Source organism: Apium graveolens, unplaced genomic scaffold (genome assembly GCF_009905375.1).
Source record: "Apium graveolens cultivar Ventura unplaced genomic scaffold, ASM990537v1 ctg5887, whole genome shotgun sequence".
Lineage (NCBI taxonomy): Eukaryota > Viridiplantae > Streptophyta > Magnoliopsida > Apiales > Apiaceae > Apium > Apium graveolens.
The window spans coordinates 82,286-96,700 of record NW_027419135.1 but is presented as its reverse complement, the minus strand read 5'-3'; the positions used below and the strand labels follow the sequence as shown (position 1 = coordinate 96,700).

At 33.0% G+C, this 14,415-nt stretch overlaps 1 long non-coding RNA gene across 1 annotated transcript; it reads left to right on the top strand.

The window, feature by feature from the left end:
- Positions 1–2,093: 2,093 nt before the first annotated feature.
- On the top strand, positions 2,094–4,386 carry LOC141702914 (uncharacterized). Its single transcript, XR_012567297.1, has 5 exons — positions 2,094–2,221; positions 3,011–3,166; positions 3,299–3,474; positions 3,566–3,745; positions 4,302–4,386. It is a non-coding gene; the product is annotated as an uncharacterized LOC141702914 (long non-coding RNA).
- Positions 4,387–14,415: the final 10,029 nt, after the last annotated feature.

The following is a 14,415-nucleotide window of genomic DNA, read 5'->3' as shown; positions in this document are numbered from 1 at the left end:
TTGCGCAACCTGGATATAAAGGCTGCTTTCCCTCCTTGACATGGCGATAAACATTTTTGACATCGTCATTTGGTCCACTAGTACAACGCAACATCTCATCTAGGTTATTTCCAAAACTCACATTGGTTTCAAAATCCATATGTTGTTCATCCCTATTTTCGTCGCTCTTAAGTGAAACCTCATAAATCCAATTAACATATAATTGAGATGGACCACTCCAAATAAGATGATTGTTGATCACATCTGCCCTCTGCCACTTCGATTAATACAATTCTTGCAAGGTCATAGTAATTCATCACCAACAGAGAATTTGGCAAATGCATTTTTAATAAATGTCTCTACCCCTCTAATGTACCGTCCACTATACTTTGGGAGATTTATCCAAATAATTTCCTCGTCATCCATCACTACAATTAAGAAGCATATAAATATTATAATATCATAATTTGTGTGTTTGTGTGTTTGCAAACTCAAACCTAGGCAGGCCTAGTCCAGAACACTAAATGACTCTGTGTTTACAAATTGGTATCTAACAAAATAGAACACTAAATGACTTTGTGTTTTCAAATTCCAAATTCTGCATCAGTCATGATTCATCACAAACATAATTTTATAAATCTTCAAGACTTAATGTATCATATTTATATAATCTTATTGTTACTAGAAAGAACATACGAAACATAAGGCATCAGATAAACACATCTATTTAACCAACAAGCATGAATCTATCATCATTCAATCATATTATGAAGCATGATAAGCAAAGGTGCCCAATTCAGGACGAAAATTGTACATCTTGCACCCCTCACTACGCCATATATTGGATTCCTGCAACCCTTCACGGTGGGGTTGCAAAGAAAAGTGTAATAGTAGCATTCAAAACCAATGTCTAGCGCAACCCCTCTTTTTTGAGGTTGCCGTAGAGTCAAAATGTGTTACCAAAATGACATATATAATTAAGATGATTTTTTTGAAATTAACTAATTAGTAATTTTTTACATAGAAATGAAATAATAATTGAAATATATATTTTATTTATTTTTAGAAGTTAATAATATTAGTGCAGTGATTTCAAATATTATAATGATAAATTGAATGCTTTATAAAACTTAACAAGTGATTAATAGATTTATTTATAATATTCACTACGCCATAAACGACCTTCTAACACATTATTAAGTAATGTTGCCATAGAAAATGTTGCCCCAACACAACATTAATCTAACCTATTACAACATATTTTAATTATATTAACAAAGAAGTAAAAAATGTTGTCAAGTCTATTATAAATAAAAATATTATTTTTTTATTAAAATTATGCTGACGTGTCACTGGGTTCTCTACAAGTGGGTCACATACTGCTGATGTGGCAGCTGTGAGAGAAACAATTAATTTTTTAGCTAATAAAAAATTATAAAAAACTTATAAAAATAAAAAAGTAAATTAAATATATTTAATAAAAATCAAACAAGTGTTATAAAATTAATTAATATATTTTAATAATGTAAATAGTTGTAGAGGGATTTGGTTAGCGGGAAATATACCGCCTACTAACTTTGGGGAAAATATTAAGCCCCTCCTCTCAAAACCCTACCTACCAGCTCGCAGGTGATACACAAATTTAGCCTATTTTTACACAAAATTAATAAAAATAACCAATTTCTGAAAAGTTGGCCAACTTTGGCCGATGGGATACCCAACTATGAGTGGAGTATCCACTTTATATAAGATACCCAACTGGCAGTGGAGTATCCCATATATGAAATACCCAACTACCACTGACTATCTTATACAAATTGGGATACCCAACTGACAGTGGAGTATTCAATCGGCCAAAATTGGCCACTTTTTGAGAATGACTATTTTTGTTAAATTTTTTCAAAAATCAGCTATTTTTGTCATTTTTCCCAGCCCCCCCTGTTCTCATTCACAATCCTAAAAACAGATATTACAATTCTATCTCTATCTCTATCTATTTACTCAAAGCTATACAACACACACTTCTCTATTCACAATAATCAGTTTTATTCTACAGACTCTAGTGAATCAGATTTGATTTTCCCATGATTTGATTGTTATTAAAATTGGATTCAGTCACAAGTCCAATAATATCAGAGATTAACTCAATTACTCTGCTCAGATGCTCTCCCAACTTCGCACTTCCAGGCGCTCTATCTCTCTCCCCCTCTGAGTCACCACTGTATGAGAGATTAGGATTTAGGTGATGTTATATTGGAGAACTCGGTTTCGGTGTTTTCTTGTTTCTATTACTATTTCTGTTGCTTTAAATGTTTTGTTGTATTTCGTTTTCTCGGGACACTGGTTTGTGTAATTTACAGCTAACGAGATATTGGGGGTGGGGATGGAGTGTGTTAAGTTATGTGATGTTAAGTTAGAGAACTCAGTTTTTTAGGGTTTGTGTTACATTGTTACTGTCTATGCTCCTTTAATGTTTTATTGTCTTTCAGGTTTTTTAGGACACTGGTTTTTATAATTTGGGGCTAAAGAAATATGACTGACTTATTGTTTCGCGCCTTGCTCGGTAGTTTAGGTGAAGCTTTATATGTCCTTTACGTATTTTTTGTTTATAAGACTCGAGATATTACATTTTATTGTTTGGGTATGTAATATGATTGATTTGGGAGTGGGATCTTTTGGTGTTAGATTTAGTATATTTATAGTTTATAAATGTTGATCTCTTATTAATTTGTGTACACTTGTTTTAGTTTTTGCGGAATGTTTTATTAATTTGTTTATGAATGTTGACTCAGACACCTTTGTTCTTTTCCAATCTGTTCTGTTTTTCTATGCCAAAGTTTTGTCAGAGGTAATGCTAGATTTATTTTCGTCAGTACTACTCTATGTCTCTTATTAGTAATTCAATATTTTTATTGAATATCTTCATAGATACAGTAGGTCTTCTCATGCTCAAAAATAATAAAATCTAGGCTGTCAATTGAAGTTATAAAGTCATCTTTTCTAGTTGTTAAGCTTTAAATTCATTTTGCAGGGTAGTAGACTGGGCATAACAACTGTTATATCAACAGACTCAATTCGACATATGATGAGGAGTTTTGTTGATGAGAAGCAAAATCCCTTAATTTGGGCTTCCACCTGCCATGCTGGGGAATGTTTTGATCGTGTGGCTGTCGGAGAAGCTAATTTTGTATATAACAGATATAATAATACATCAGTTTATGCTTACCTTTCTCTTAAACAGTCACGGTCACCAGTGAAATTTTGTAGAGTTTTTCCACAAGGTTATTGGAGGAATGCTAATATTGTATCGATTTTGCAGATAGGAAAGCTGATATCGAGCAAAACTGTGAGAAAAGAACTTAGAAAACATCAACGTGTAGCAGCAGAAAGAATGTGTGACATCTGTCAGCACAATGTGCTCCCTGGTAAAGATGTGGCAACTCTTATGAACATAAGACCGGTAGACTCGTCTGCAGTAGCAGGAATGTGAATGGGGTAAATTTCTGCCATGATATTTTTTAGCAGTATGACCATCTTTTTCATCTTGTTTATTCTTTTCTGTTTTGTAATATGCTTCCACCTGCAGGCTTTTCATGTATTTCATACATCCTGCCTTGTGCACTTGATGCTTCTTACTGAGTTAGAAATTCATAATAATCAGAATGCTGCTGGTTCTGAAGTGAAACAGAGAGGTCGGAAAAAGGTACCAAAGGAAATATAAAATCACACACAGGCGAGTACCAAAGGAAACTTCAGAAATCTTCTTGTAAGTTATAAACCAGTTGAGCTAATTACTTAGACCACTGCTATTATATGACAACTCCTTTCCTAGAGCAAGCACAATGCTAATGCTAATATGGATTTAAGTATTTATATATTTTGGCTACGAACGTGATTTTGCTGCTATACTCGAACTTGTAGTTCAGTGGTTATGCTAAAATGGCTACACTTATTGAGTTTATTTGTTAAAACTCATGTAACAAACATAACGTCCCTTTTACTTATTTGAAACTAATGTGGGAAGGATGGCTATAGCAATCTTTGGTTCAATATTTAGAACTAATTACTAATTATCCATTTAAGCAACATATACTAGTTTACGACTAAACTCTTTCTAACAGATATCTGATCACTATTTACAAGGTTTGCACCCGTGTAAAGGAAGGATGCGTGTATATATAATTATTTTAAATTTCAAGGTTCGCACCCCTGTTAAGGAAAATTGCGTGTATATATAAATTATATTAATTTAAATATCCGTGATTGACATTTACCAAAAAAATTAAGTCAAAGTACTGGTAGTAAAGCATTTGTTTTGGCAGGGTGGTGATCCTCTGGACTTTAGACTAGCAAATGCTGCTTCACACAGTGTTCAGTCTACTTCCTTGACAGATCGACAACCCGAGCAATTTGTGATCAGGTATAGCACCTTGTTCTGTCACTATTAAGTCTCAAGTAATATAAGAAAATTATAGCATCTAGTTCTGTCACTATTAAGTCTCAAGTAATATAAGAAAATTAGTGATCACGTAGATCAGATCATTATACAAGGAAGAACATGATACAAAAGTATAAGTACCACTTTAGTCCTATACTCAATCCACTTATCATTTGTAGATAGAGTGTTAATATATAGTTTTATGACATAATTATGACTAATTTGCAAGTGCTCAGTTATTTGGCTAGTATAAATTTTGGATACGTAGAATATATTATGCTTAAGTTGGCATTTTATCAGATTCGGTCTTCCAAAGTTTTCCTTCTGAATCAAGAGGGGGGGATATTGTAATATAAGTAACAACAATACTATCAGCTGGATTTGGGTTTCATTCATTTCAATTAATTTGGATTAGCTTCTTATAGTTTAATCTGGCTAGATTTGTTGAAGTCCGACAAACCTCTAGACTTGTGTGTGTTTCACTATTTGTGTTTCTTAAATGATATTACATCAGAATATATAATTATTACGTCAAAATAAATTAATACTAGAGAAACACTATATGGTAGTATATCTTTTTATTGATATGGGCCCTTAATTTAAATTAGTGGCCTAACTAATATCTTTGGTTGCAGGTGAAGAGGAAAAAGTTGCTCGAACAACAAATTGATATGGATGATGTAGATAAAACTATGGATTAAATAAGCGAGCAAACAGAAAACATGAAACAGATTCAAGAAACACTAGCCACTCCCATTGGTGCAACAACTGATTTTGATGAGGTATGTTGTTCACCTATATCACTAATTTTATTTTTTGATTCTTGTAGTCCGAGTTAGAATACATCATTTTCTGCTTATCAATGTTCCTTTGATTCAGAAAGTATTATTTTTTCTGAATGTCTTCTTTATGTTGCAGGATGAACTAGAAGCATCACTTGAAGAAATAGAAAGCGCTGAGTTGGAGGAAGAAATTCTTCAGCCTGTCGGTAAACCACCTCCTATTACTGGAGGTGGTTCTACCTAGTCAGAAGTGTTCTAGCAGCATTCTCGTTCTACTTTGTTTTTCTCAGTACTACAATGTTTAGATTTTGAATTGTAACTTTAACTTGTTTAAACTTCCGCTTTTGTTTTAAGGTTGGTAGACAATTAGTGATATAAGGATGGTAGTATGGTGATGGTGAAGGTAGTGGTAGTATGGGGAAACTCATGTTGTGATTGGTGGACTGATGTTGTGGTTGGTGGACTGGTGTTTATGATTTGTGGATTGTGCTGGTTTTAAGACAATGGTCTTATTTATGAGCATGTTAATTTATAAACAGTTCCTACAATTTTTTTTTGTAAAAGCGTTGCAATAGGTGTTTATAGTGTTGCTAATAATCACTAACAAATATTGCTAAAAATACTAAAAAGCATTGCAAAAAATACTAAAAAGCGTTGCAAAAAGGTTGCATCGATACCCCATATGTAGGCCCCATTGTGGGGTCCACAAATCTTGTACTGATAGCCCAAACCCTACTGTAACACTTTTCAAGACCTATTGCAACCCCATTGGTGTTGCAATAGCACGTTTCTGTAACGGATAACCAAGGATTGCAATAGGGTGTCGCCGGGGTTGTAAAAAACTATATTGCAACGCCTAAAATTGCAACCCCGAAAAAGAGTCGCCATAGCCTTTTTTTGGCCTTTAGCAACGCTTTTTTGGCGTTTAGTTACAGTTTCTTGGGGTTGCAGAATCCAATCTATGGCGTAGTGCTTTAAGAGATATACTAATTATTCAAAGGTGCCCAATTAAGCATGATAAGCAAATGACCAACACAGTTCGTTCCTATTGCTTGTTCTAATACATCTAGTAATGATGATACCAACAGATTCTTTATGAATATCCAATTTCATTTCTTTCTAGTTCCTAAACAAAAAATATAATGATATTAACAAAATCAAAGAACTTAAAATAAAATCAAAAACTAAAATGGAAGAAGCTAGGGGGGACAATGCCAAAACCAATTACCACTAAACATCTTTGAATACAAGTGTAAAATAATTAAACAATCAGTTCACTATAATCAACTGTAAACCATCTAAAATGAAAATAATCAACTAAATCCCCAATTCGACATCTCTAACCAACCAATTGACATTTACAAAAATTATATATAGGTATACTTAACATTTACCCTAATTTAGCATATACAACTTCTAAAAAAACACAAATAACACAAAGTCTAAAAAACAAATCGAAACCCTAATTTCAAAATCAAAATCGAAGAGAGAATAGGAACCCTAAATTCATAAAATAGAAGAGGGAATTACCTTTAACTCGACACCCTTCAAACCGAAACCCTAATTTCAAAATCAATCTCGAAACCCCAGTTCGAAACCCTAAGAAGAGAACCCCGAAAAGAGAACCCAAAATCAATGTGAGTGAAGAGAAGAGCCTAAGAGAGAAGAGCGAAGATTAAAATGAGCGAAGATTAATATATGTGTGGGTATTTACAGAGAGAAGAGCTAAGAGAGAGGTGCTTAGTAGAGAGGAGAGATTAATTTAGGTAAGTATGCTCACTAGAGGGAATTTCACTAAGTGAAATTTGGTAGATTGGATTGGGCGGTAATTTTGCCGCTCATCCAATTTTATATTACTAAATATATATTAATAAATATATATTAATATTTTAACTTATTAATTATTCACTTGAAAACATAAAATAATAATTAACTATTTTATCTTCGTTTTGATAAATTATGAAATTTAGTAGAATATTATTTATATTTATAAAATCAATATTTGACTGTTTTGCCTGATATAACCGTTTTGACCCTATTTCGGCTGATCCAAATCGATTTTTTTCCAACCCGATATATATTTGGGTTGGAAAAAAAGTCAACCCAATTAAATCACCACTGTTTTCGTTTACCGAGTTCAATGTTTAAACAATGTTTAAAAACTACAAATTGGTTTGGGTTATAAATTTGAACGATTCGATTTGGGTTGAAATTTTGAAAACCCGAATTAATTAGTTTGGGTTGCTAAAATGGGTCTCACCTGTACGGATACATAATACATATATTGGACCCACATCATAAATTCAATATCAACGTTAATCGTTATAAAATTTAAATTTTAGGTTTTAGGGTTTGGGGTTTGGAATATTATAAAATCTACAAAAATAAATCTTAAAAAATGTGTTTTAAAAATTAACATCGTTAAAATTAACATCCATATAGATTCATCTTCAAAAATTAATTTTAAAAAAATGCAACCTTCCTTTGTAACACTAACTAACTAGTATCCATATTTATTAATAAAATACCTTGTATATTACAAAATTCTACCAATTATATATAAATAAAAATAATCACATTACTAGAATCACTGACTTTTAAAATATGTAATGATGCATTGTTAAAAAAAAATTAAAAAAAATTAAATAGTTAAAAGCCTCATTTTTATTTAAATCAAAATTTTAAATGCAACATCACTTTACGTTTTAATCATGCAAAACACAACACAAGTACTGCTTTGGTACAGTGGTTGGCTCCTTACTTTGTTAGAATGGAGTTGCTGGGTTCAATTTTCATTGACTTCATAATTTTTAAAGTGACAAACAAAGAGTCTGAGGTGGCACAAGTAACCAATAATATGTTGCCACATGTACTATAGTTAATTGTTTAAAATTAAAATCTATTTTTCTAATAAAATTGGATTTTTTTTATTACTTTTTAAGAATAAATAATTTTTTTAGGAAAATCCTATAAACAGTTTCCATAAAATGGGTTTGGATGTTTTTGGATTGAAACTAAGTCAACATCGGGTTAGGAAATCGGGTTAATGGGTCGTCAACAACACAACAAACTCACTGGAAAATTACAGAATCCGACGAGTCTCATCTTCCTACCTTCGCACAACCACGAATCATGGTATTATACGTATATCAGTCCCTCTATCAATCATCTTCAATCCCTCTGTCAATCATCTCACTAAACAACCCTCCACCACTCTTTCCCCCTTCCCCCTACACAAAACTCTCCGAAGCACAATACCCACTCTTATCAAAGCAGAATAAGCATAAATTAAAGCAATCTCGAAAACTTTTTCAGCTATTTTACCAAATTCATTTCAACCACAACAACAAAAGCCGGCAATTCAAAACTTAAAAACAACCATAAAAGCCGGCAAGCCGACCTCTAAACTTGGCAACACTCAATTTTTAATCAAATTCAGAAAATAAATAGAAAATCGAGAAAATCGAAGCTTTTACATACACTCATTTATAAACACATAAAAACACATAACCCCAAAACTTAAAAACAAGTTCTATACGCGGAGAAGAATATGTTTGTATTCATAATATGTTTGCAAATGTACAAGGTGATTATGGGCCGGATTTGCAGCGGGGCCGGATTTTTAAGCCCAACACAATATGCAAGTGCAGCAACACAATAAACCCAATAATTTTTAAGCCCAATATTTAACAACAGTTATTTAAGCCTAAAGTTGAACTTTGGCCCAAGCCCAATATATTAGCAATGTATTGGATTCACTATAGTGAAGAAAAATAGAAAATTATTAACAATTTTTAAGCCAACTGTTATGACAAAGTGCCACGTCACCATGTGGTTCCACTAGTGCCATGTCAGCATGCATGGACCCATGCCACATCAGCAATATTATTATTTATCAAAAATGATTGCAACACATCCTCATACCTTTAGCAACATAACCAAACTTTAATTCTTCACCGACAGTTTTTCGATGTCTAAGCCAACATAAAAATGACAACGTTGTATTAGCCAAAATATGCATGGCAAATCCAACAAAAGAAATGGCAACATCAACTTTAAATGTTGTAATAGGCCATTTATGGTGTAGTGAAGTGTTTTCTAAATTTGGAGATATTGCAACAATTTTAAAAAAATGTTACAGTTGAACTGAGAATGTGTCAAAATATTGTGAAAAATTCGAATTCCCTTGCAACAGTTTTCAAAATACGTTGCCAACTCCAAAAATTTCAGCCCATTAGTTTCGCGGGCTCTCAAACAAAGCGGGCTTTCAAATTTTTTTAACCAAAGCACACATATATAAGCGGGATAAAATAAGACTTAACAAGGATACACTTGAACAAAAGAAAATACAAAAATACACTAAACAAAACAAGAATTCAGAAAGAGGCGAACACCAAATTACTCTCACAGATTGAAATTGGATGAAGAAGAATCTAGCTCAAGCATTTAAGTTTGAAGATTCAAGATCAACTAAGCAGGCATGTTCTTCCCTAAATCGATTATTATGTCAATTGAATTTTAAGTATGGTTAATTTGAATTTTTTTGAATCGATTTTGTATTATGTGTTTGTGTTTGAGATTGTTCATCAATTATTCAAGTGGCTTGTTTCGATTATGTGGAATTGTTTAATTTGTCTTGATGCAAATTTTTATGCTGATTAGCAGTTTCGATGAGTTAGGGCACAATGGTTTGAAAGTCAACTTAGGTTAGTCCTTCTGCAAATTTGGTTCGTATTGTGGTTTATAAGTTCCAAGATTGTAATCCTTGCGGTAGCAGTAGTAGTTATAAATTAATGGTTTACAGATAAATTAATGATTGCAGCTACTGTGGCTTGGGAAGCAGGCAGGCCACTGGTAATAGAGGAGGTAGACGTTGCACCACCGAAGAAAATGGAAGTTCGAATCAGGATTCATTTCACGTCTCTTTGTCATTCTTATGTTTACTTCTGGGAGGCCAAGGTATATTATATTGATGAACGTGTTCACTGCTAGCCTAAAAACTATAGCTAGTCATTATATGTACGCTTTTCCTAAAGGCTAGAGCAGATTTGTTTTCTCTGTTTTTTATCCATTACACTTGCTTTCGTTTTCTAACAGGGACATCAACCTCTATTTCCGTGAACATTAGGTCACGACTTTTATCCATTAAAAGTTTTCTTATTAAAAGTCGAGGGTATGTTTGAATTTTAATAAGAAAACTTTTAATACAAGAGAATAAATTTATGTTCTACTGACCTAGACTTCAAATTTTACATGTTCTCGACTTTGTGGTGTGCATAATTTTATCCTTGAACAAATTTTATTGATTTATATTGTTGGCTCCAGAGTCATAGAGAGTGTTGAAGATGGTGTTACAGCCCTCAAACCCGAAGAAAAAGTGTTACCTCTGTTTACAGGCGAGTGTGGGGAGTGCCGTCATTGTAAATCAAGTGAAAGCAATTTGTGTGATCTGCTAAGGATCAGTTTGGACAAAGGTGTGATGCTTAGTGATGGTAAGCCAAGGTTTTCGAAAGATGGCAAGCCTATCTATCAGTTTGTTGGAACTTTCACCTCAGTCATTACACTGTTGTTCACTCTGGCTGTGTTGCAAAGATCAACCTGGAAGCTCCACTTCATAAAGTGTGTGTTCTTAGATGTGGTATATCCACATGCACAAAAGTGTTTATCTTACCATGTTCTATATATATAATGGGAGCTCAAGTTGCAGCCTGAACTGAGCATGGTTTTGCTAATGCTTTTGTATCATTAATTTTTTAGGAATGGGTGCGGCCCTGAATGTTTCTAATCCGAAAATAGCATTAGTAGTTATTACCAGTGGCCCTTTATAAAGTTTCAATTATTAATGTAGATCAATTAGCTAGCCTTTTCTGTAAATCTTTTTTGGTATACTTATTTTAACATCCAATTTTATCTCTTATTCAATGGTTGACTTTCATTTTGTCATTTAATCTCTAACTTGTGTCACAGCAAGTATCTGTAGTTGTCAATACCTTATCAATTATGCAAATTTCAGTTGAAAGCGTAAGAGCTACTCTGTGTATCTTGCTCTATCTAAAGTTGTCATGTTAATAAGTTTTTCTTTATAATCTTTCTAAATTTAGTGATAGATTCAAGTTAATATCGATCTCAAGTTAATAATCTTTCTAAATTATGCAAATTTAGTGAAGTTTAATTCTCCCTTGAAATGGGCTAAATATGAATGTATTTGAGAAGTGTTGAATGGGCATCTCTAATGCTTCTCCTTTTCTCCTTTTTCGGAGCATTTAATTTATATATCCTGACTAACTTATGTTTTTTGTAGGAATTTTATTTGTGCCAGTAGAAATGGCTGAGTAGAACCAACTTCCAACTGTTTATCAGAAATTTTCTACCCAATACAATTTTGGTTCCAGCCTTTCACATGATGTTAAGGGTATCTATGAAAGCTTTTCTACACAGAGAAGCCATTTTTCCTTTGGGAATTATACTGGTGCAGGATTGCGGTACCCCACCGAATGAACATACCCAGCCACCCAGGACCTTCCATTAGCTTATTCTTCATATGTGAAATTTGTTCTAGAACCAACTAAGAAAGGGATTGCAGGTTTTGCCATCGATTTTCTCATGGATGGAGTCTCTACAGTTGTGCCCAAAACTGTTGATGCTCTAATTGAGCTTGTGAAACTTTTGATCCAGAACCAAGATAAATGCTTCTCATTTAGCGAAGAAGCTAAATGAAGATTACTAATATTAGTTTTGTTAATTAGTTAATTTAGTGTAGTAATTTATCCTTTTGTATTGATGTACATTCTCAATTATATGAATGATTATGTTGGAACAACCTTTTGAATGGTTGTTAATGGTTATAAAATGACATTGATGTTTGGTTTTGTGGCATAAAACATGTCTGGTTTAGTTTATTTATAGTCAAATCCTACTGATTTTTTTAAAAAATAATGTTGCAATTGTGTTCAAATATGTTGCCATTTACAATTACATCAGCTATAAAATATTGCAATTAGTTCAAAATTGTTACAATATTTTCAAATTTAACCTTAAATTTCATTGCAATTGGACCAATTAATGTTGCCTTAAGGTGGTTATTTAGCTGACAAAAACAACTATTGCAATAATTTTGCCGAGTTCCTGTAAAATACATTTTATTGCTATATATGGTTTATTGCAATAATATTTTGTTGTTGTAATATATTGCCTAAGATGTTGCAATAGGACCTCTGTTGCATTACCACCGGATGCAACACCAAAATTTTATATATTTGTTGCCATAAATTCTATTGCAACAGAAATAGCCCATAAGGCAATATATTTTTGTGGTTTCCATAGCCATTCTATGGTGTAATGCCAGCTACAAACCTTCTCCGGGGCACCAGACAACCAGAAAAGTAAATCCAATTAACCCCGCTAAAATCTTCACCCTTGAACACGAACTTCACCTGCAGAAAAGACCATTACCGAGAGACCAAAGAAAAGGAAAAACGCCAGCAAAATTCGGTATTTAACCAAACCAACAAACACACACTACGCCATAAGTGGACTATTGTAGTGCCTAAATGGTGTTACAATAGGCCCTAAAAGCGTTACACTAGGTCTATTGTAACACCAGAGGGCGTTACATATACGAGTATTACAATAGACACCCTAATGTAACATTTCACTGATATATTGTAACAGAGAGGAAAACATTGCAATAGACACCTACTGTAACACTAACAAGCCCAAATGTAACACAAAATGAGTGATACAATAGTTTGATCAATTGTAACTTATTGTAACAATCTGTTCTATAAATTGTAACACCCATATTTTTAATTAAGTAATAGTAGCATTTGTAATCTAACACTAAAATAAAACACACATTAAACTTTAATAGGCATATATAACATTTAATTTTAAAATTTGAAATACTTGTTCTGTTTAAAATCTACAATACATATCCAAAATACTACAAACACCATATAAAATTACAACAATACGATTGATCCATTCTAAATACTCCAAGCATATCCAAACTATAAGGAAAGTTATTAATACTTTGCAGCTATGTTGATCCCCTTCTTCCCATAACAAATTCTTGGCTTTTGCTTCTCCAAATAATCATTTCTCTCTGCTTCACCACATTTTCTTATAAATATCTATCCTCGGGAGAAATATGATTCATAACAAAAACATATCAAAGTAGGTTAGGGAGTAATCAGACTAATTACATATATTTAGTAAGTTAGGGAGTAATCAGACTATTTGCGCATACTTGGTAGTATCAAGAACCTGAAGGAGATGGGGGTTGCTCTCTGGTATTGTGCAAAAATGCAACACCTAAAAGCACAGTTCCAAATCCGGACGGCACTGAAATAATCAAATATACTAAGCATGCAAACTTTAACTATTCACAGGAGATCTGTATCTCCATCCTGCATACACGTGAATCATCAATTAATTGCATAGATATTTGCAAAAAGGAGAACATGATATATTTATATGTATCTCACATGTTCAGTGAAATCTAATAAAAATGGAGAATATTCTCCTTCCCATAAGTTCGACGCCACTTAGCTCCCTCACCAAGGGGATCAGTTCTAAGATAATACTTACCTTGTATCAGCAATTATGCATGTGAACTTATAAAAAATATTGTAAATGAAATCATTTACAGCCAAATTAAAAGAAAATCATATATATTAGAAGACTACTTATAGCAAACCAAATGATATTAGTAGAAAACCCGACATACACGGCTGGGAAAATGTATTGCCCCGTCATCAAAAAATTAGAAAGAAAACATCAACCAGAAAGTGACTTACAGTTAACCCAGCGCGCTTGTCAGAAAAAACAAACTGTGTCATTTAGTGTCACTGCAACACCTCTACCATCATCTTTAAGTAATCTCCTATAATTTTGAGATTGCCACTTCTCCGATTACGTAAAGGTATTGCATGAAGATAGCCTAGAGAACAGATACATTAAAGGTTAGAAAGCTTAGTTGAGTTGTTATTCTCACCAATTCCTCACGAAGTTTATTACCCTGCGGAAGTGCATAAGATTTTTCTTTAGTCAATTTTGAGATAAGGGCCCGTACCTATACCAATATAATAAATTTAATACCAAAAGTAATCAAATAAGATGAAAAAAATAACCAAAAACAAAGAAATGTGAACTTAATTGGACTACTTGGCAACAAAAAAGTGCCAGCAGCAGCACCGTACAAAACATTTTCAAGTC